The 22,121-nt window shown below is 46.7% G+C and overlaps 1 protein-coding gene across 1 annotated transcript in view; it reads left to right on the forward strand.

Moving 5' to 3' along the window:
* Nucleotides 1-22,121, forward strand: part of KCNQ3 (potassium voltage-gated channel subfamily Q member 3) — a 295,260-nt gene that overhangs the window by 120,668 nt on the left and 152,471 nt on the right. The gene's annotated exons all lie outside the window — the stretch shown is intronic.

Raw genomic sequence — 22,121 nt, forward strand, 5'->3', positions numbered from 1 at the left:
TCTGCTGTTGCTCCTCATTCTCTGCACTGGCTTCTCCTGAGGTTTGTCAGGCCAGCTCCCACCCCCCAGCCCCCATGATACAAACTCCACTAGGAGACAGCCCATCAAGGAGTGGGATGAAGAAGGCCTAGGAGTTCACATAGCTCCATGGTCTCAGTCTCTGTCCTCCCCCGCTCCACCTTCCAGGCTGTCACTCACCCACAGAGCCAGGGTTCTGCCTGGCTGGGTCCTGCCAGAAGCAGCTCCCTTTTCTCTGTATCAACATCTCCTCAATGGGAAAGGGCATTTGCTGACAAACAACCAGTGTGTTCCTGAGAGCACAGATGGAAATTCTGAATGGGCGGGTGCCATTTGGGGCTGATGCTAGCAAGTGTTCCCCTAGACCCTCCACTTCCTTGAACACACCACTGTCAAAGCACCAGCTTCCAAAGAGCAGTCATCCAAGTAATAGTAATAATGGTGACATGAAGAGTCCCAAAGTGCCAAAGTGCACTCTTCTGAATACTAGCAGAGCTGAACCATCCAGCCATCCTCTCAGATGGGTACCATGATTATCCCCAGAATGGCGGGGACTTGTCCTGACCCACACAGGAAACGGCAGAGCTGGGATTTGAACCCAACCAGTCTGACTCCTGGATCTGTGCCTTGAGCTGAGCAGGGGGTGCCCTGGTGAGCCAGGGATCCAGGAGCAGAACTCCAGTTCTGCCCTGTGCATCTGTGTGTGACCATGGGGCCCCATGAGAGCCCCCACCTTCAGGGTCTCCTGAATGTGGTAACACCCACTCTCACATGGTCATCGTAAGAACTTGAAGGAGCAGTTTGTGCCAGTGGCACCTCCACACTGTGCCCAGCACCCCAGAGGCTCGCAGGACAGTGAAGAGGGAACATCACAGAAACCATTTTGTCTCCAACCCTTTGACCCTCTGAGGCTCACCGCTACATTTTCTCTCTTACTCAGATGATGCCTACATAGCCGCGAGTGGTTCCCTTCTTCCTTATGTAGGTGGATTTGGAAAAATCTTTGGATGCTAGGAATATGACATGCATTTTGTGGGGTTTTTCTCTTGACTGGTATTTTGCAGAGCTCATATCTATGCTGTCAGACTTCCAAGTTTGGCTTCATAGCACAGAATCCACCCCCAAAAGGGCCAGGTGCCAGGGAGGGCATGTTGAGTATTTATTTTATGCCAGGCACAGGCCAAGGCCCGTTGGATTTTGTCCTCACACTGAGCCTGAATGCATTTACCCATAGCCGTGATTTGTGCATCATGATTCCTGAAGAGCCGCCAGCAGCTTTGGAGGTGTGCAGAGCCCTTGACACTCTGTGAATTTTGTGTCTACAGAAAGTGTCTTGGGTCCCAAGCTATTGACCAACATAGGGCCTGTTGGTCCCACACCATCATTCATAAGGGAAGAGTTGATTCTTCAGTTCCTGACCCAAAGAACCATTCTGCCACTGGTCAGTCCATGGACAGGCTTCAGGGCCTCTACCTCTCTTGAATTATGTGTATGTGCTGTGGCCAACACTAGCTCTCAAAGGGGCTTTATTCGAATTAGGAAAAGTTGAACCCCAACATCTGCAGGAGGAATCATTGCAAAAGGGGCCTCCTCCTTAGGCAGATTCATTACCAAAATGGGATTCCTGCTCCAGGACTTGGGGCTTGCTTAGTGACATAGGAGCTGGATTTCAGCCTCTACTAGAGGACTCTTGGCCTGGTGCCCTTATACAGTGCACAACCTGAACAACCTGATAGGAAGCTCTGTGAATGTTGTCTGTGCATATGATCATTTTGGAAAGAGGAGTTTATTGATTGCATTGGGCCATCTCTCATCCAAAAAAGATTTAATAATTAATCATGATAAGATGAAGGATGCTAAATACTGAGTATAAATATAAGGAGGAAGGAGAGTTCCATAAACTCCTGTTGAGAGGAAGAGATGACTGGTCAAGAGCAGGGAGGATTTGGCCAGGCAGAGGGGAGATAGAGGGTGCCGGGTTTGGTCTTACAGTCCTGGAGGAGGACTGCATAGTTTCAGATCCTCATATCCTCCTAGGCATGCTCCTTAATTTTCATCTGTAAAGCAGGGATAATAAATCCTACCTCATAGAGTGTTCTGGGGTTAGAAAAGTGGGAGTAGTAGCAAGTTAGACCAGAGAAGGAGGGCAAAGGGCATTCCGGGTAGAGGGTGCATCTTAAGCAAAGGCTTGTTGGCCAGGAACAGGACAGTGTAAATCTCTTAGTATTATAGGAACATACATGGATATTGGGAGTGGGGAAAGTGGAGAATAAAGAGAACCAGCAGGAAAACTTTGCCTGGAGCAAGGTAACCAGGAGTAAGGGAAACCACTACTAGATCACCTACTTCAGACAAATAGAGGGCTGGGGTGGCAGAGGGCTGATTCTTTATGTTCCCAGCAGATAGAAGCTTAGCCCAGGGCTGGAGGTGCCACGCGCCATGACAGAGTTGTCCAGCCACTGCCAGGTGTCCTGGAAGGCAGGAGTGTGCCCCCTCCAAACACAGTCATGCACTTTTGGCTGACCTCTCTGATGGGATTCTCTGGAGTTCTGGCCTGAGATCCTGACACATCACCCTGGGGAAGCTGAGCAATCTTGGGTGAGGTCCATTAGCCTCTCTGAGCTTGGTGTCTTGGTGAAAATTTTTGGTGAATTTTGGTGAAAATTGGCCAAATCACAATGCCTGCCTCACAGAGCTTGGTAGACCATGAGGCATGTCCATAACCACCAGTTCTCTGAATTTTCAGTTTATCTTGGGAAGGAGCCAGACACCATTTATTTCCACTCCATGTGCGTGGAAATTAAAGCTCAGAAAAGTTAAGTGACTTGCCCAAATTTCACAGCTAAGTAGCAGTTGGAGAGACTAGCTTTGTTTGTCCTCCCACTTACTCTCCCATGCTGCTGACCTTGGTCTCAACCTCTGCTGAGAAGATTAGTTCAGGGCCTTAGCGATGTGGGTGGTTGGCAGAAGGAAGGATGAGAATGCAAACCAGTGATGATGTCAGTGCCACTCTGATCTGCATTAGTTATGTATATTATGTTCTGCTGTTCAACAGGTAATCCCAAGATTTATTTTTTAAATTTTTCGAAAGATTTTATTTATTTATTTATTTATTTGAGAGAGAAAGGGAGTGCACAAGCAGGGGGAGGGGCACAGAGAGAAACGGATTCCCCACTGAGCAGGGCGCCCAACCCGCTGTTGGATCCCAGGACCCCAGGATGATGAGCTGAGCTGAAGGCAGATGCTCAACCCACTGAGCCACGCAGCTGCCCCAACAAGTAATCCCAAGATTGCACAATTGGAAACAACCTGTATTTATTGTCTTATAGTCGGTCTGGGTCAGGAATCTGGTTGTGGCTTAGCTGGGGGGTCTCTGATTCAAGGTCTTTTATACATTGCTGTCAGACTGTCTGGTAGGGTTGCAGTCTCATCTGATGGCTGGTGTGTTGGGGAGGTGGTCTGCTTCCTGACTCACTCTTGTCATCATTGGCAGGCCTTGGTCCCTCCTCACATAGAATTCTCTGTGGGCTGCCTCACAGCATCGCAGCCAACTTCCCCCAGGGCTAATGACCCAAGTCGAAGTGAGAGAATTCGTGAGACGGTGTCTTCAAGAAGGATGTCACTGTCTTTCTATAACCTCATTTCAGAAATGACATCCCATCACTTCTTCTCCGTAGTGTGCATTCTGAGCAAGTCTCTAAGTCCAGGTAACACTGGAGGGAGGAGTCTGTATGAGTGTGTGATCACCAGAGGGAGGCGTCTGTATGAGTGTGTGATCACCAGAGGGAGGCGTCTGTATGAGTGTGTGATTATCAGGAGACAAGGATGGTTGGAGCTCTTACAGATTGCCTATCACATGACCAGTGACCTGCATGCCCTGATAGTGTGGAGATCTCTTGAAACACCTGGACTCCTTGGGAGAAGATGGGTGATGGATATGATACTTCCTCCTGTGCTTTGTCAATGTGCCTCTGATCAGACTGTGACATGAGAGTTGTTCTCCATGGTCAGTCTCATCTCCTTTCTGTTTCTCACCATGTCAAGTGCTTTGTCACCAAAGGGCCTCTCTGCCCTTGCTATGCCATCTGCCTGGATGCCAGAGAATTTGTTTGGGAATCACCCTCTCTAAAGCCCTAAGCCCCTCCTTCCCACCTGGCTCAGCTACTCTGAAGGAATGTACTCTATACTAACTATATATATGATTTCCTTGTCATTAATTTTAATAATAATACATTATTTACTCTTATTAATTTAATAGGTAATAATATATTACACATTGTTATTTATTTGCTATTGCTTACTGTCACCAGTAGAATGGGGGGGGGGTTATTTCCTTTGCTGGCTATCATCCATCAACAAATCCTCACTGAGAACCTATGGTGTTCTAGATCTGGGGGTGTGCTTTTTTAGTTCTTACCTGTGCCCAGGAGCTTATCAGCTAATGAGGAAACAGACTGTTTGAAACTAGGTATAAGGAAGGCTCACATTTTCTCTTTTCCTTTGGTGTGAACTGTTCATTGGTTCCCAAGAGTGCATAAAAAGAATAGATTCCTCATCTTTGCCTTACATAGACTCAGGGGAATTGGAATTTTTAATCCCTTAAGTGGAAACAAGTCCAGTTTCAAGAAGTTTAGGGTTATGTCCCCATTTACAGAGAAGGAAAATGAGGCCCAGAAAAGTAAAAAATTGCCCCAGGTTTCATAATGAGAAGTAAGTGGTAGCGTGGGGTTTTGAACGCAGGTCCACAAAGTCTGTGGCTGTCCTACCCCCATGGGCTCATCCCACCCCACCCCCAGTGACCTACCCCCAACCCATCCCACCTCATCTCACAGACCAACCCCCACCCCACAGGCCCCCCCACCTCCAGCAGCTCCAGATCCCTTTGCCACCTGTCTACTCCCTCCATGTTACCTGCTTCTTCCTCTCACCTATGCTTTCTCTTGATGCTTCTTTCTTGGTAACATTTTTGAAATTGGACGTGCTTCCATTTAAGGGATCAAAAAATTCCAATTCCCCCTGGGTCTATTTAAGGCCAAGATGGAGAATCTATTCCTTTTACAGACCCGTGGAAACCCGTCAATGCTGTACTGAGGAGATGAGCTGCTTGGGTTTGTAGGGATTTCTCTGCAACGAAGAGGACTCGAAATCCTGAAGACCCTTGACTCATTGAACTTTCATTCCCTCCACAGTTGCTAGAATAGTAAGTCCTAGTTCTGACTTCGAGCTTACACGACACAGAAAAGCCAAAAGAAGGTGGTCATGACACAGAGCCCACACACCCACCTGCCAGACCATCCATTAACGTGTGTTTTCCTCCCGACTTCTTCCCATAGCATTTCATGTGTTCCCAGCACTTCGTGTTATTTTGAAACTACCATATTTTGATGAAAATGTGGAATATAAAGTTTTATTTAAGAGTCCGAGCAAACATTTTTTGTTTCTCAGTTACATGGAAGGGACAAGGCAGTGACAAGGAAAGGAGACAGACAGATGGAGAGAACTGCCAGTCAGGCTACGGAAGACAGAGAGGCTGGTCCCGCCTCATACAACATCAGGGTCCAGTTGCCCCCACTCTTCACTCCAGGCAGCAAGCCTATGATGCCAGGCTAGTGCCATCCCCAGGGGCAGGAGGTTGGATGGGCTGAGCAGGACAGATGGGAGGGAGAGGGGGCGAAGGACAGAAGCCTCTGGCTTATGTCACTTCTCCTTCTGGGCATTTGCCTTGGTCCTGCAGGCTCATCCTCCTAGCCTTCTGAAACCAACCCCTTTTCTCCTTAGTGCAGGTGGGCATGTGGGGTCACACCCCATGGGTCCTGCAGGAGCATCCAGAGCAGGAATCCCCCCTTGGCCTCTCCCAGTATGGGTCTTGGCCTGGTAGCATGTCCCTGAGGGATACAGCCTAGAGATTAAGGACCCAAGCCTGGAGTCCCACTGCAGGCCTACCCGCAGCATTTGTGAGAGAGAGGTTGTGGTACAGATGGGGCCCCCCAGACCATGAGCTTCCTACGTCCCTTCCCTCCCCATACCATGAGGAGTTTGTCTGCTTGCATGCCTGCGGATCCTCAGTCACAAGTCCATGTTCCTCTACTGCCCCTCCCGTTGGCGTAGCACCCCCTCCTCCCGCTTCACCTTAGACATCTTTATGAGCCCACAGAGACCTGAGCTACCCCAGAGAATGTAGAGCCCAGAGGAGGCTCACCCAGTCCTTGAAACTTAGGCAGAGAATTGGCATGGTCCTGGGTTCTGTGTTGTGGGACGAAGGGGGGATATGGACTCCAAATTTGCATGCTCCCTTGGTCTTGCAAAATCATCTCCTTGCAGGAGCAGGGGGCACAGCAGGAGGAGGACCCTAGTGGGGCCTCTAAAGTCAGCTAAGGCTGGGGCTGTACTACCCACAGCTCTGGGTGCAAACCCCACTGATGCCTATTACCATGCAGTTCAGAGCGTGTTACTGATCTCTTTGAACCTCAGGGCACTCCTCCATAACACAGAGACAAGGACAGCACGTAACTTCACAGAGACTATGAGGATCTGGAGAAATCATATATGGAAAGTCTTAGGATTCCTGGCATGCAGAAATCCCCCATATTAGCTCCTGCTCTTTTCTGAATTTCATTCAAATGGTATGTTACTTGGCTGCAAAGACGAGGACCAGATTTGTCGAATTCACCCCTGTTCACCCAGCCCCTGCCTCAGGGCTGTGCCCACAGTCAGACTCAGTAGTAATTTGATGATGCGTTGGGTTCTGGGTACAGCAGTGCATAAAACCAGTAAAATAATCAAATCCCCTTTGGTGCTTTCATCTTAGTGAGGGAATTGGAAGAACAAATAAGCACCAAATACAGAATATGGCCAGAGATTCTAAGTGCCCAAGCAAACCATAAACCAGGGAAAGGATTTGGGAGGTGCTGTTTTAGAAAAGACAGTCAGGAAAGGCTCTCTGATGAGGTGAATGAATGAATGAATGAATGAATAAGTAAATAAATATTAACTGTCTGAGAGCAGGGCCTGGGTCTTTTCCCTGCTGTGTCATTAGCCTCTTGTGTTATGTCTGACACATAGTGGATGCTCAAAGGGGTTCTGCTGTGGATGGATACAGGGATGTTGGTATAAACTCTGACCAGTGGTGGGAATCTACACCACCCTGCAGGTAGCCCTCAAACCCTGCCTGTGTCCCCAAGCCTGGAAGCAATTTCACAGCCATTTCCCTGCTGAGAAAACTATCCAATGTTATTTTATATGCTGCACCAACTTCTGCCTCCAGGCCCTTCCTCCTTCAGCTGTAAGCCCTTGGGGTCATCATACCCTATCCACTTTGAAAACCCCTGGAGATGCGAAGCTCACAAACCTGAGCAATGCCACCCTCATGCTGAGGTGACATTTCCCTCCCTCTGCTTCCTTTCAGGGTATGTAAGTCTGCTGAGGACTGCACTTTGGTGATCTCCACCCCCACCAAATTCGTAGGTTGAACTCTAACTCCGGATATGATGGTATATGGAGGGGAGGCCTTTGGGAGGTAATAAGGTCATAGGATTCATGCCCTTATGAGGAAATAAACATGAAAAAAACGGTCCCTTTCTTTGCCACGTGAGGACAGAGCAAGAAGATGGTCACTTGCTAACCAGAAAACGGTTCTCACCAAGAACCAGGTCTACATCAGTCTTGGACTTCAGCCTCCAGAATGGTGTGAAATACATGTTTGTTGTTTAAACCACAAGGTCTGTGATATTTTTGTTTTAGTGGCTGAAAGCAACTAAGACAAGTTCCCAACCAAGGTCATCTTTTCCACACGGGACATGTCTTCAGTCCCCTGAACTAAATTGTCCCAGTTCCGTGTTTGGCTACCCTTCCTGGTCTTATAATCCTATTCTCTTCAGCTGGAGCCACAGAATTGGACACATCCATTCCCAGTGTCACAACCAGAGCAGAAAATAGACATCTGTAAGTCCAGCTATATTAAACTCCTTTGGCTGCCATAACAAAGGACCCCTGATTGTGGATCTTAAACATTAAAAATTTATTTCCTCACAGTTCTGGAGGCTCAAAATCCAACATCAAGTTTCTTCTAGCAGGGTTGGTTCCTTCTTTCCTTGGTTTATAGGTGGTCATCTTCTCCTGACTCTGTCCCCAGCTGGTTTTTCTCTGTATGTGTCTGTGTCCTCATTTCCTCTTCTTATGAGGTCATTAGTCATATGGGATTAGATTCCATGTATATGACCTCATTTTAATTTGCCTACCTCTGGAAAGACCCTGGTCTCTGGAAAGACCCAACTAAGGTCACAATCTGAGGTAGTGGGGATTAGGACTTCAACATAAGAATTTGAAGGGGACATAACACCCCAGGTCAGCCAACCATCTCCTTTCTCAGAGGGCAAAACTGAGTTCCTGAATAGGGAAGGGTCTTGGCCAAGGACCTAAGTCTGTGTTGGATCCTAGAAGAGATCCATTTCCCTCACTCCCATCACACTGTTTATCCTCTCCATCCATGTGACTGACATTTTCTGAAACCCCTGCTGCCCTTGTTCATAGCCGGTTTGTCCTCTCATTCCAGCCTGAGGACCCATCTTCCTCCACCCATCCCTCCAGGGCCTCAGGAAGAGGCAGTGGAAAGTGTCTGCCACTGTGTGGGCGTTGGTTCTGCCCACTCCCAGCTCCTACTGAGCTGTGGTGTGGGGCAATCCTAGAAACAGTGGGATGAAGGCCAGGGAACATGCTGGCCTGATTTTTTTTTTTTTTAAGAAAAAAAAATTAACTAGGACAGTGAATACAACATTATTCTGAATTTGTGCAGGCTGGGAAGCCTCTAACTTAGCTTCACAAAACAATGACATAACAGTAGAATTGGTCACAGGAGGGCACAGGAAGGTGGCAGGTTATAGTGGCAACAGTTGGGCTCCGGCGGCAAAAGTGCTGTCCCTTGCCAGCTCGGAGACCCTCAGAAGGTCACTCTCTGGCCTCCGTTTACTCATCCAAAAACATGGAGCTGATCAGGGTCACCTGGGTAGCTCAGTTGGTTAAACTTCCAACTCTTGATTTTGACTCGGGTCATGATCTCAGGGTCATGAGAGGGAGCCCCATGTCAGGCTCCATGTTCAGTGTGGAGCCTGCTTAAAGTTCTCCCTCTCTTGGCTGTCTCTGTCTCTCAAAAATAAAAAAAGTAATAATTAATAAAAATTAAAATTAAAAAACGGAGCTGATAACCTATCATCCTTTTTCTGCCAGTGTGATGATTTGAGATAAATGTACGTAAAGAAGTTGCCAGGACATCTGACACCTAGTAGGTGCTCCCGTAAATGGCCCCTTATTAAAGGGGAAATTCACATTAGACTGCGTTCGCTTCCCTTTTTCTCAAGAACGGCTCTTCCTCAGAGAAACAGTTCATGGGGTAAGGAAAAGGAAGTGAGGGCTGAAGACTGTCCCCATGCCTCCGTTTGTGCAGTCACACATCTGTGTGCCTAATCCAATTAGTACCTATCTACTGATTTCAAGGTGTATTGAGAGATTAGGGACACGGGAGTAAGTAAATAAAGTCCCGCCTCTCAAGAATTGTATGGTTTTGTTGAGAAGAGACAGCGTAGTACAAGCCATCATCTTGAAGTGAAGGGTGTGCGTGCAGTGCAGAGGGAGACTCCGCCAACTGGGCTCACAGCTGGGGTGATACAAGATGTCAGGAGGGCTTCGGGTTGCTGACGTTTGAATGTGGTATTGAAAGGTGTGTAAGTTATTCAGGTCAAGGGGAGTGTTGCACACTGAGGGAAGAGCCCGAAGAGCCTGGATACGGAGGCGTGAAACGGGATGACAGTTTCAGAGAAAGCACGGGCAGGGTGTATTTGCCAGAGCATCGACTGTGACTGTGGAAGAGGAGTCTGGAGAGAGGGTCCAGGATCAGACTGGGGGAGCCTCGAGGGCTGAGATCAGGAGCTCCCGCTTCCTTCTGTAAGTGATGCAAGCATAGCCAATGTCAGGGAGGAATGACACAATCAGATGTGTTTTAAATAGACGCCTTCAGCAAAGTGGTAGTGGAGTTGCAGGTGGACGAGGCTGAGAGTGGTCTCATCTCTGTGGTTCCGCTGAGCGTGTCATAGGATTCAGCTCCCCTAGTGCAGGGACATGACCAAAGGGGGGACATGCTCAAAATATGGAGGTGGAAGCAATAGATGTGGTGATTTTGATAATAAAGTGAGAGGTGAGGGAGAAGTTGAAGAACACACCTAAGTTTTGATTCTAATAGCAAGTTCAGTGATGTTGTCATTTCCTAAAAGAGGCTAGGAGCAGATCTGGGTGGGGAGAATAATAAAGTTTGGAATGTGTCAAATTTGGGGGGAGGTATGAGACCTCTAAGCTGCCCCAGGATGGAGAAACCAGAATAAAGGAGATGTGGTTCAGGCTTGGTGAGTTCAGGTGTACACAAGATCAGATTCAATGCCAGTGGAATATACAAATGGAGGAGTCAGTAGGTGGTTGGATTTTTGAGTATGGAGCTCAGCAGAGTGATCTGCACTAATGAGAGAGATTGGGAGTCATCGATAAAAGGATGGTGGTTGAAAGCATGGGGTATAAGGAAGATGTTCAGGATTGTGAAGCTTGAGAAGAGTACTCAGGAAACCCAACTACTCTTAGCTCACTGAGTCAGAGAATCCTGGTCGTGGGTGTTGATGACCCAGGGAGTCCATTCAGTGGATGGGAGATGCTGTGGGGCCTGGGTTGGGATGGTACATATGGGATACTATGGTTTCCTGTGGACATTTCATCAAGTGTGGACCCTTATTGTACTTGTACTTTAGAAAGATGTCCAACCTCTGTCATAGCAGGCTGGGGTCACAGCAGATAAGCCAGAGACTAGGGTGTAAGTAAACCCTTGAGGTAGAAGTCCCATATTAGGTCAAAAACATCCTCACTGATGAAACAGCTGAAAGCTCATCTCAGTCCCAAGGAAATAGGGGGCCACCATAACTTACTCTTGACCCTTCTGTCTGGCTCTGGGTTACTCAGTGTCCTGGCTGATATTGATTAGGGAGTTGGGAAGGACTGAGCCCTCAGGGGAAACCAAGCACAACTCCAGCCAATGGGCCTGGAAAAGGCAAGGTGCACACACCTCATGTGGGTCTTGGTGTCTTCATCGTAAGGTAAGGGGATTGGCCCGGGATGATCTCAGAGACTTCTTGCAGCTCCAATTTTCAAAGGACTGTATTCTCTTTCCCTAAGGAGGTTGTGAGTGCTGAGGGCAGGGGCAGTCTTGAGTACATTTGTAACTCTACTGCTGATCCAAGCTTAAATCCTGGCTTCAACTCTTGAAGCTATGTGACTTCAGACAAATTACTTAACTCTGTTATATGGACAATACTGTTTATCATTGGTTGTTGTGAAGATTCAGTGAGAAGTATCTGTAAGTACCTCTATCAAAACATGTTTTAAGCTGATGAGAGTCAACAATCTTTTTCTCTAAAGGCCCAGATAATAAGTAAATATTTTAGGCTTTGTGGGCCATAAACAATTTCTGTCATAACTACTCAACTCTGCCATTGTAGAAATTAGCCATAGACAACCTATAAAGGAATAGGCATGACTGTCTTCCAAAGAAATATGTATCATTTACAAGACACGTGGCAGGCTGAATTTGTAGGGTTTGACTCACGGGATATAGTTTACTGACCCCTGAGTTAGATCCATCAGCCTAGTGGTACCTTTTTGAAGCCATAGGATCTCTTCCCCACACTCCTCCCATCTTTAATTGAACAAAATCAGGATTTGGTTTGGGGGGAAGAAGGCAGAAGGGGTCTGAATATTCAATCAAAATGTGAGCCTTAGTACCAAGCAATCTGGTGCAGATGGAAAATACCTTCCTTGCTTCCTAGGGGAAAATGAAGCCTCACCAAAAGTGCATCCAGGAGAGGGACCACTGCTCTGAAACAATGGGCCCAGGGTGCTCGGCTCCACACCAACCCCATAAACTTGTGAGTGGCCCAGTTTGCACTTGTCCTTGGGCTACATGGAATAGTGTAATTATTTTGGGAAGCTCCATTCCCCCCAGATGGGAGAATCATCAACTGTGTCCAAAGCCTTCACAACATGCTTGTTTTTAATTGGTTACATGGAGCCTTGGAAGCCTGCACAGTTCAGAGCTGGTATCTGAGGGGTAAAGAAGTCACCTGCCCCAAGATTCCTATACCAGTGGATCTGAGCTGAACAGGGAATGTAGTCTGCTGTGTGAAAGGTTGGCCTGTGTGGTAATCATGCCTTGGTGCACACAAGTATTCTTTGGGGTCACCCAAAATCTTTGAGATTTGAGATTTGAGTGAAAGGAGGGACCTACCTACCTCTCTTCCACATAACAGGTATGTTGGGAATACCCAATGAGCTCTTCCTCGTTCTCCCAACATCCCTGCCACTTGGGGAGGGAGAGGAGGACAGGGTTTTCTTATCCAACAAATGCTCCATCTCAGTCTTGCCTTGCCTGCTAGGTCTGTCTCTCCACTCTGAGCTAACAGGTGTCCAACTAAGCCCCTTGCCTTGACTTTTCTCCAAATATCTCTCTTGAAGCATTTGTCCATAGAGTTGAATTTCACAAGAGCTCAGGATATCAACAGAGACAGGAGAAGCAAATCAAGCACTAAACAGCAGATAAAACCATATTTTAAAGATTTCTGTTATTCAATTAATGCATCCCCAAGAGTTGCTCACTTGCTAAAGTATCTTTGTTGTCCCCTCCCTCCCCAGGCCCATGGTGTGTTTCGGACTTCCTATCCCTCTCAGCTGTCTTCTTTCAGTACCCTCTTGGCTCTCTCACTCCCACCAAATCATGCCCTGAGGCCACATCCAAGCCATTTTTCAGAAATTGTGCTTTTAAAACCCTCTCTGTGCTGGATCTCCACCTGCCGTGGGGGCACAAAAATCGTGCCTATCCCCTGGGGCTCAGGAGGGACCACAAGCAGAAATTGCCCGGGGCCTGGCTGGCACAGGTGAGGAGTAAGCCATTCAGAGGGCTGCCTGCCCAGAACTCCTTTCATGATGTTAGATTCTTTGTTCATACGTAGTAGATGTGAAAAAAAAAAAAAAGTTTTTTACCTGATGTTTGCAGTGGTGTGGATGACGTTCTTAGTAAAAGGAACAGCCTGGGCCAAACCATAGTGTTATGGTAGTGACAGTGTGTTCTGGAAACGGAACATAGATGAGTTTGGCTCAGATGTAAATAACATGGGTAAGCCACAAAATAATGTGATTAGGAAACCAGGTGAAATTGTAAAGGCCTCGCTGAGACTGTGGGTCATCTAAGAAGTTTGCATTTTATTCTGTAGGAGTCTGAGTCCAGCCCGGAAGTGACAGTCAGATTTTCTGCTTAGAGGCACACTTCTTTGCCTATATAGAGGGAGAGCAAATGAAGGCAGGAAGCAAACAATGGCACAGGGAAGGGGGGTGAGGAGGGCCTCAAGGAGGAATTAACAGAAGGAGAAGAGAGTGTTTGTGGCACACCTGGGCGCCTGGGTGGCTCGGTGGTTTAAGCCGCTGCCTTCGGCTCAGGTCATGATCTCGGGGTCCTGGGATCGAGTCCTGCATCGGGCTCTCTGCTCGGCGGGGAGCCTGCTTCCCTCTCACTTTCTCTGCCTGCCTCTCTGCCTACTTGTGATCTCTCTCTGTCAAATAAGTAAATAAAATCTTTAAAAAAAAAAAAAAAGATGGTAATACCACAGCCAACACTTAGCGGGGCAAGATGGTGGTATGGAAGCTGGGTTTTTACTGAGCAAGATGGTGGTCCGGCAAAGGTTTTAGCAGACCAAGATGATGGTGCTTGGGAGATTAGCAGGGTGAAGTGGAGGGTTCTACCAGGTGTTAGTAGTAGCAGATGACAAGGACCTCATGGGACCTGGAAGGAGATGGGGGACACTTCGGGAGATGACACACTATGTATCAGCATCTTGAGTTTCTATGACTGACTGACTCCTGAGTATCTCTGCAGTTGCACAAAATGAGACAATTTTATGTATCAAGCAAATCAACCACTCAATAACTGTGAACTAGTTCAGTGGTCCCCCACCTACCCCGTTGCATGTTTTAACCACTTGGGAGCTTTAGAAATGCAAAGACCAGGTCCCACCATAGACGACTTGACTCTGACCTCTGTGTAGGTAGATCTTGAGCACATTTGCTTATTTATTGATTTTCCACCTGTCACCCAGGAAATTCTCATGTGCAGCCACAATTGAGAACCACTTAGGAGTGGAAATGGGGGTGAAGAGGACTTTATCACATTTCCGAGTGGCTAGAGGAGCCTCAGCAGGTGTGGATGGAGGTGCTGATAAGTGGCAAACATTCTGGAACTTCACCACACAGCGGCATTGATTTGTTTTCTCGTCTGCCGCAAATAACAGCAGCTCGTGGGTTCGTCACGGCTTCCCTCTTCTGCCGGGTGCCGAACGTAATTTCAGGGGCTCGGGCTCTGAGCAGGCCGTGCTGTCAGGATGTATTAGACTTCCTCCTCAAAGATCAAGTTCTGGCCCTCAGAATTAGGTAGGACGAGAGCGTTGAGGAGAATTACCAGGATCATGAACAGTTTGGGTAGATTTCAGGCTGGAAAGTGGTTCTTACAGGTGTACAACGGTGAGCCAGATTTCCTGAGTTTCAGTGACACTGTGACCTTGGGCACATCCCGTAATCTCCCTGAGTCTCAGTCGCCATGTCTATACAAAAGGCAGGTAATGCCATTCCCACTAGATAAGGCTGGCATCCCGAAGAGATGGTGATGGTGGTGCTTTATGGGTGTTTGTCTCAGCTGTTCTTTGTGTTGGCCGGTGCACATAGATGTTAACAAACCCATTTTATTTTATTTTTTTTTAATATTTTATTGATTTGACAGACAGAGATCACAAGCAGGCAGAGAGGCAGGCAGAGAGAGAGGAGGAAGCAGGCTCCCTGCGGAGCAGAGAGCCCGATGCGGGGCTCGATCCGAGGACCCTGAGATCATGACCTGAGCCGGCCAAAGGCAGAGGCTTTAACCCACTGAGCCACCCAGGAGCCCCTAACAAACCCATTTTAACAGATGAATAAACTGAGGTCTGACTGCCCAGGAACTTGTCCAAGGTCGCATATCTCTTAAATGACAAAATCAGGAATATGACCTTGGCCTTCAGACTTCAGAGCCCAGTGTCTTAATCATCAGGTGAACTGATACGTGCTGTGAAATGTGGCAACTATATAGATCCAACCATGTATTAATTTTTTTTTAAAGACGGTGCTTTTGAAATTGGCAACTTTGCTGTGTGTTAGAAGGAAAATCTTGTGGGTTCATTAGAAATCATGTCAGGCATTTATTCATGTTTTATTTCGTTCCTTCGTTCAACACGTAGTTCAGGAAGGGAGCAAAGTATGTCCTAGGCTGGCCGCCCCAGGTGCCATAGGGTGGGGGGGTTGCTTTTCTGAGGACCTGAGAAGGTAGGATGGAGGCTGGCCTAAGTAAACTCTTCATTTTGCTAAGAGTCAGAGTCCTGAACAGGCCCGGGCGTCCCCTTCTGTGTAGTGATGAATTCACCCTGACAGGCCAGACCATTAGAGCAATGGAAAGCCCATTACAGCCTGCTGCACCAGTGATCCGGGGATTATAGATGAGTGTGAGAGGGAGCAGGAGTCCAGGGGGCCTGTGGCCGCCATCCATCACCCCCCGGCGGTGCTACTGCCTCGCGGTGGGCGCCCAGTGTCTCTTTAGTTCATGGGCCCGCAGCCCAGGGTCAGACCGACCACGGGGGCAGCGTGGTTCCGATCAGAGAGCCCCTCTGCCCTCTGCTCTGATCTCAGCTGTGTTTTTAAGACTCCTGTGTTGATTTATCCTTTCAACTCACTCAACCAAAAAGTACTGAGCCTGCTGGGTGCTGGGAGGCAAGATGAGTGAGACTGAGGCCCCTGTCATCAGGGAGGCCATGATGCAGGATGAAAAGGAGCCCCGCCAGCAGAAAGCCATCGCCGGGCCGGCCTCAGCCTCCCAGTTAGAGCGACATCAAGGAGGACATCACCCTGACTGGCCTGTGCTGCTCGTCAGTGAGGGGAGCCAAATGCTGTGATCTCACGTTTTTAGTTTGGGAGAAAAACCCAGACAGATATGGGGTCACATTCCCATCATATCAGCTGAGTGATCTGGAGCTTGAACTAGCTCCCCAGTCTCTCTGAGCCTCAGTTTCCCTGACAGTCTACAATCTGTGCAGTCTGATGTGCTTTGGCCTCTATAATATTTCCTAACACTGGGACACATGAAGAAATATTATCATCCTCTTAATATGCCTTTCCTTCCCCCAACATGCCCTATCAGTATTTCCCCTGGTTCTGGGTTGCCTTAGTTTACTTTACTGCTTTACTTCTCAGGGGCATTTGGGGATCATAATCCTGTTATAATTCAGTCTTCCTGAAACCTTCCTCCATCATCTTTAGTATTCTCTCTTTTTGCATCTTCCCATTCTCACACCCTAATATTTCTCTGGCCAATCCAAGGCACTTCTCCGAGATCATGGGCTCTAGATATCGTTAAGGACGAGGACCCAGGATTTCTTGGGGTAATGGATTCAGGCCCAGCTAATGCTCCTGCGGCACCTACCACAGTGTCTCACATAGACTAGGCACTCAGAATGTAGGTTCAGTGACTGTGTGTATCACGTCCATGTCCATTCCCCCATTTTACCATTTTGAAATGGTTGTAACAGATTCAGAGAGGGTGGGTGACTTACCCTAGGTCACACAGCTATGTCAGCAGCAGAACTTGATCCCATGCCACATGACGCCGTGTGTGTGTGTATAGTGTTGAGCATTTACTCTGGGCTGGATGCTACACTAGTGTTCTTCTCCAGGATCACACATGGAACCTCACAGTGGCCTATGAAAGAAATTCTGCTTTCACCACTTTGCAAGTGAGGAATCTGAATCGTGAGGACATCGGGAGCTTGTCCCCAGATCACAGAACTATGGCAGACCCTGGGTTCTAACCAGGTCTGACTTCAGAGATTTTACTGTGGTTTTCATCTCTTTCCTAACACCCCACTCTACAAGGTGGTGAGTAGTTAGTGGCCATCAGAGTGATTCAGAAGAGAAGACAGAGTGTTCAAGGCAAACAACGTGACTGAGCTTTCAGGACGGATGATACTGAGGGACTTGAAGCCACAGCAGACCACCAAAATCATGGACTCAGGGTAAAGGCGCCCATTTAATCATGGTGCCTCATCTGGGGACAAATGTGGTCTTTAAAAACAAAACAAAACAAAAAAAAAAAACACTGTATTCAGGAAACGAAGATAATCAGAGAAATAAACAGTAATTCACATGTTCAAAACCTGAAGCAAATGCCCCCTGCCAGGGTCATGGTTAGTAAAAATATTTATGTAGAAGCTTCCAGAATTATAGAGTTCTCAGAAATATTCATTGAGCTACATTCAGGCTATTTTAAGACAGTTCCTCTACCGTCTCCAAAAGATTAAAAATCATTCAGAAGCATGAATCAGAGGCCAATAACTTGTGATACATGAAAGGGAATAATGATGGTTTATAATTCAATTTTGGCCTAAAATGAAGTTTAATAATACATGGAGGGGCCTCGTTTTCCTCTTATTAAAGTGAAGGATATGGCTTCAGGGAGATATTAGCTAATTGAAGAGAAATATTTCAGCTATAAGAAAAATAAAGGATGCAGATCGCCCTCCTAAAAGGAAAAACAGGAACTGAGCAATCTTGAGAAGTAAGTTATCTTTCAGCTTGAAGAAATTGCTCGCAGAAGAAAACCTGTATGACAATCCAGAAGACCCCAAAATAAAATACACTCTGGAGAAATTCCAACGTTTCATTTAAGGTAGAAACTTGGTAAGTCAAACCCTGCAAGTCTGAGCTTTGACCTTTTATCTACCCCTGGGGTCGCAGCTCAGCTCCCTCAGTCTTGGGTCACATGATTGTTTCTGAGCTAGTTATGCCCTCTGCTTCCTGCCTTCCTTGTCTCCCTCAACGGCCCTGCTGCCACCAACTGGAAATGCCACCCCCGTCCCCGTGCTCTTACATCCTACGTCTTCTGAGTGACCATGAGCCAGATTAGTTCTCTTGCCTAAGCAGCTCTGGGTTCTGTACCTTTCTGCCCTCTTCCCCACGTCCTTTTCTCCCTATTCCTTGCCTTCCCCCATATTCCATCTGGAATCTTCCAGCAGCCTCTTCATCGTATCCAGGTTCCCACTTTCCCGTGTCCCCTTCACATTACCCGCTAAGTGATCTTCCTAAGAGACTCACCTGGCCAAGTCTCTGATCTTCTGAAAATTATTCTGCAGTTGGGTCTCCATAACTTGTAGAATACAGTCCAAACTCCCTATCTCAATCCAGTTTGCCCTCCCAGTCTTCCTTTTACCCTGTGTTCTAGAACTCTGTCTTCAGTCTAACCAATTTCTTGCAAATGTCCGAACACATTCTGCTCTGTCGTGCCTTCCATTTGCCTATCCCTCTTCTCCGTCTACTAAAAACTCATTACCTTGCTTGTTCAGCTGATGTTCAGCATGAGACGTGCCATACTGGACACGTCTCTCAAGGATCATACCTTCTGCTGGGTATTATTTTCATGTTTAGATTAGAGGAAATGCTGAATTCTGCTATTTTCTTGGGAAAATAATTACTGGGTTCTTCTTGCTCTCATTGGTTTCTGATGCCATTGTCCCATAAACCAAATTTCACATTCCTGGGCCTCTTTTCATGGAATGTCCTCTGTTGCCTTTACTACACAATGCTGGAAACTTACTGTTTTGATTATTAAAGATACTTACTGTGGCAGACCAGCAGAAAGGTGTCTGCTAACTTTCTTGGTGAATACAGACCCTGGTTCTCTGCCAGTAGAGAGAGGAAGGCAGATACTGCCTGTATGAATTTCCCAGGGCTGCCATAACAAAGTACCACAAAGTGGGTGGCTTAAAACAAGAGACTTATTCTCTCACAGTTCTGGAGGCCAGATGTCTGAAATCAAGGTATTGGGCAGGCCCACCTCTAAACACTTGAGAGCAAAATCTTTGCTGGCCTCTCTCAACTTTGGACAGCTGCCAGCCACCCGTGGTGGTCCTGGGCTTGGAAATGCATCCCTTCCATCTCTACCCTGTCTTCTCCTGGACTTCTTCCCTGTGTGTATTTGTGCATCTCCTCCTCTCCTGATAAGGACATAGTCACTGGGTTTAGGACCCACTCTCCTCCTGTATGGTTTCATCTTAACTAATCACATCTGTATCTTCTCAGGTTCTGGGAGGACATAAATTTTGAGGAGACCCTATTCAACCCACTCTACCTCAGCACTTTGCAACCTGGCTAGGTCTCATCCTCTATAAGACAAAGTCTGCCAAGGTCACTGAGTCATTTCTTGGTCTAGCTCCTTTGATTTAAGTTAATAATAATTAACAGTTACTTAGTATTTCCATGTGCCAGACACTTTACATGTATAAATTCATCTAATAGAGTCAATGAAAAGTCTTTTCAAATGCTCACATTAGTTTACTTATCACTTTTGGTTTTTGGTGTGGTTATGAGTTAGGACATTTTGCCTTTTTCCTGAGTCATTGGTATTTTAATGAGGAGTGGGAGGAGCCTAGGCAGAGGTCATCTTAACCTTTCTGTCTTTGGAGGGATATTTACATAACTGTCTTCCCATTCTGTAATTCTTACTTTTAAAATAAATCAGTAATCAGAGGGAAATCTTACTTCTCAATTTCCAGGTTATTTGGTGACATCTTAGTTTTTGATCTCACATAGGAATAGACATGCAGTGGTACATGTAAAACACATAGCAAACTCCAGGACATATTCTAGATGTTCCATAAAGGTTTGCAGACTGAACAGATTGTTGTGTTAAATATAGATGTGGGTGATTCTGACATAGTTCATAGTGAACCTTTGCTGGTTCCCAGTGGTAACCATCTTTCCCTGTCCAATACCCATCACTTTTTCATAAATCATGCAGGATTTTTTCAAAGAATAAATTCCAGAATGTATTCCTATGAAGTTTTACAAATCCACTTTTGCTCCTTTTTAGAAGTAGACCACTCAGCTAGCATACCAAATTTGACTCCAAATTATCAGTGTGTAGAGCAATGAATTTGACCTACACATATTCAGCTGAGTTTCAGACACTCTGGGAGCCCCACAGCACTTGGCCTGGTAGGACCTGAGGTCAGAAGCCTCATCACTGGGTCTTATAGTCGGTTTGGTTTTCTGGACTCGCCCTCCGTGATCAACTGCCTGAGTCACCCCAAGCCCATAATACAAATACAAAAACTGGGAAAGTTCTAACTTCCTAATCAGGATGTTCAGCTGTCTTTGCCTATGATGCCCAACCCCACCTTGAGAACCCCCTCCTCCTCTGCCTTTATGTAGGTTGGGAGGTAGGTTGTTGAGGGATATAGCCAAGCTCACCTCAGTCAGTTATAGGAGCAAACGCCAAACCAGGCAGTGGGGCTCATCTCCTGGTTGCAGATCACTTCTGCTCCTCATTGTTCCTCCTTTTCCCCAGACCCTCCCTGTGGAGACCCCAGTGAAATGCTCTTCTCCAGCACTCACCATGAAGAATGGAGTGGTAGGAGCCCTAAGAGACAAGAGCGACATATTATGCTCAGAGAAGGGAAGTCTGTAATGGAGATGGGAGCTGGAGGGTTTTAGGGTAAAGAGACCTGCGCCTGAGGGTTCTCAGTGATACAGGCAGACAAGCAGCTAGTAAGTGAGAAAGAGCAGCCACTGAGCAGCAGGATAGCAGGAGATATCTTGCGAGCACACACAAAGTCTGTAGGGCCAGTCCTGGGGAAACAGTAGCTGCCCAGCAGTGTGAGCAAAGCTTATTTCTGCTCTGATGCTCTGTGTCCTCCCTCAGACATAAATATGTATTACCTTTATTTTTAAATTGCTTTGAGCTTGGGGCACCTGGATGGCTCAGTCAGTTGAACGTCCAACTCAGGTTCGGCTCCGGTCATGATCTCGAGGTTGTGGGATCAAACCCCGCATTGGGCTCTATGCTCAGTGCTGAATCTGGTTTAGATTCTCTCTCCCTCTCTTTTTCCGTCCCTCTCTCTCCCAAACAAATAAATAAAGTCTTTTAAATAAACAAATAAATTGTTTAGAACTTTACATTCTAGAGTCAGCACAATTACTCTTCTAGGAACTTGTTTATGTGAGGGTATCGGTCTAGTAAAGTTCCAAGGGAAAAGTTCCTTTTCCTATGTTATCATAGGGTTTAAGTGGAAAAGAAAGTTGATTTAAAAAGATAAAGTAATTAAGAGTATAGGAAGTATCTTGATGAGGAAAGATGGCGATAGGGTATCTTGACCAACCCACATTTGAGAAGGTTTGGGAGGGATCTAAGGCCCTTCAAAGTTCAGTGTTTCCCAGATCAGCGTTCTCTGTGAGATATCTGGAATTCAAATTTCCACAGAGGGACCTGTTTGCAGGACTTGGTGTTCAAAGCAGTGTAGATTTGCCCCACCTCTTAGACTTCTTTAGTTCCCTTTTTTTTTTCTTTTTTAGTTCCCTCTTTTTTTTTTTTTTTTTTGCAGAATTCCTATCACACAGATACTAGTTCATTCCTTTAGCTAGAACATGGTGAGAGTCAGATATCTTGCATGTGGTCCTTGCTATTTGGTGTTACAGTTTGGCAACGATGCTGAAAGCTGGCTTCATTTTCTGAGGCACACCTATCGGTGCAGGTCAGTGTTTGGGGTACCAGTCCTGCAGGGGAGCTGAACCATTCATCAGTGGACGCATCTCTTCCAGTGGGTACATTGCCCCACTCAGTAGCTGTGCCCCTGCAAATCTGCTTCTAATCAAATACCAAGAATCAACATAAGAAGCTACAATAGCACCGTGCCTCATATATAATAAGTGCTTAATAAATATTTGTGGAATGAATAAACAGCATAAGATGATAATAGTCAACATTTCAGACTCTAGAGTTAGATAGAACTGGTCTAGGCTCTTGAGTCTGCCACTTACTAGCTGTGGGATCTTGAGCGATTTACTTAATCTGTCTGAGTCTCACTTTCTCTTTCTGTTAAGTGGGGATAACAACATTCTTATGTCATGGGGCTATTATGAGACTTTCATGATTTATATGAGGAAGCAAACAATATCAG

The sequence above is a fragment of the Meles meles genome, chromosome 1, assembly GCF_922984935.1.
Source record: "Meles meles chromosome 1, mMelMel3.1 paternal haplotype, whole genome shotgun sequence".
Lineage (NCBI taxonomy): Eukaryota > Metazoa > Chordata > Mammalia > Carnivora > Mustelidae > Meles > Meles meles.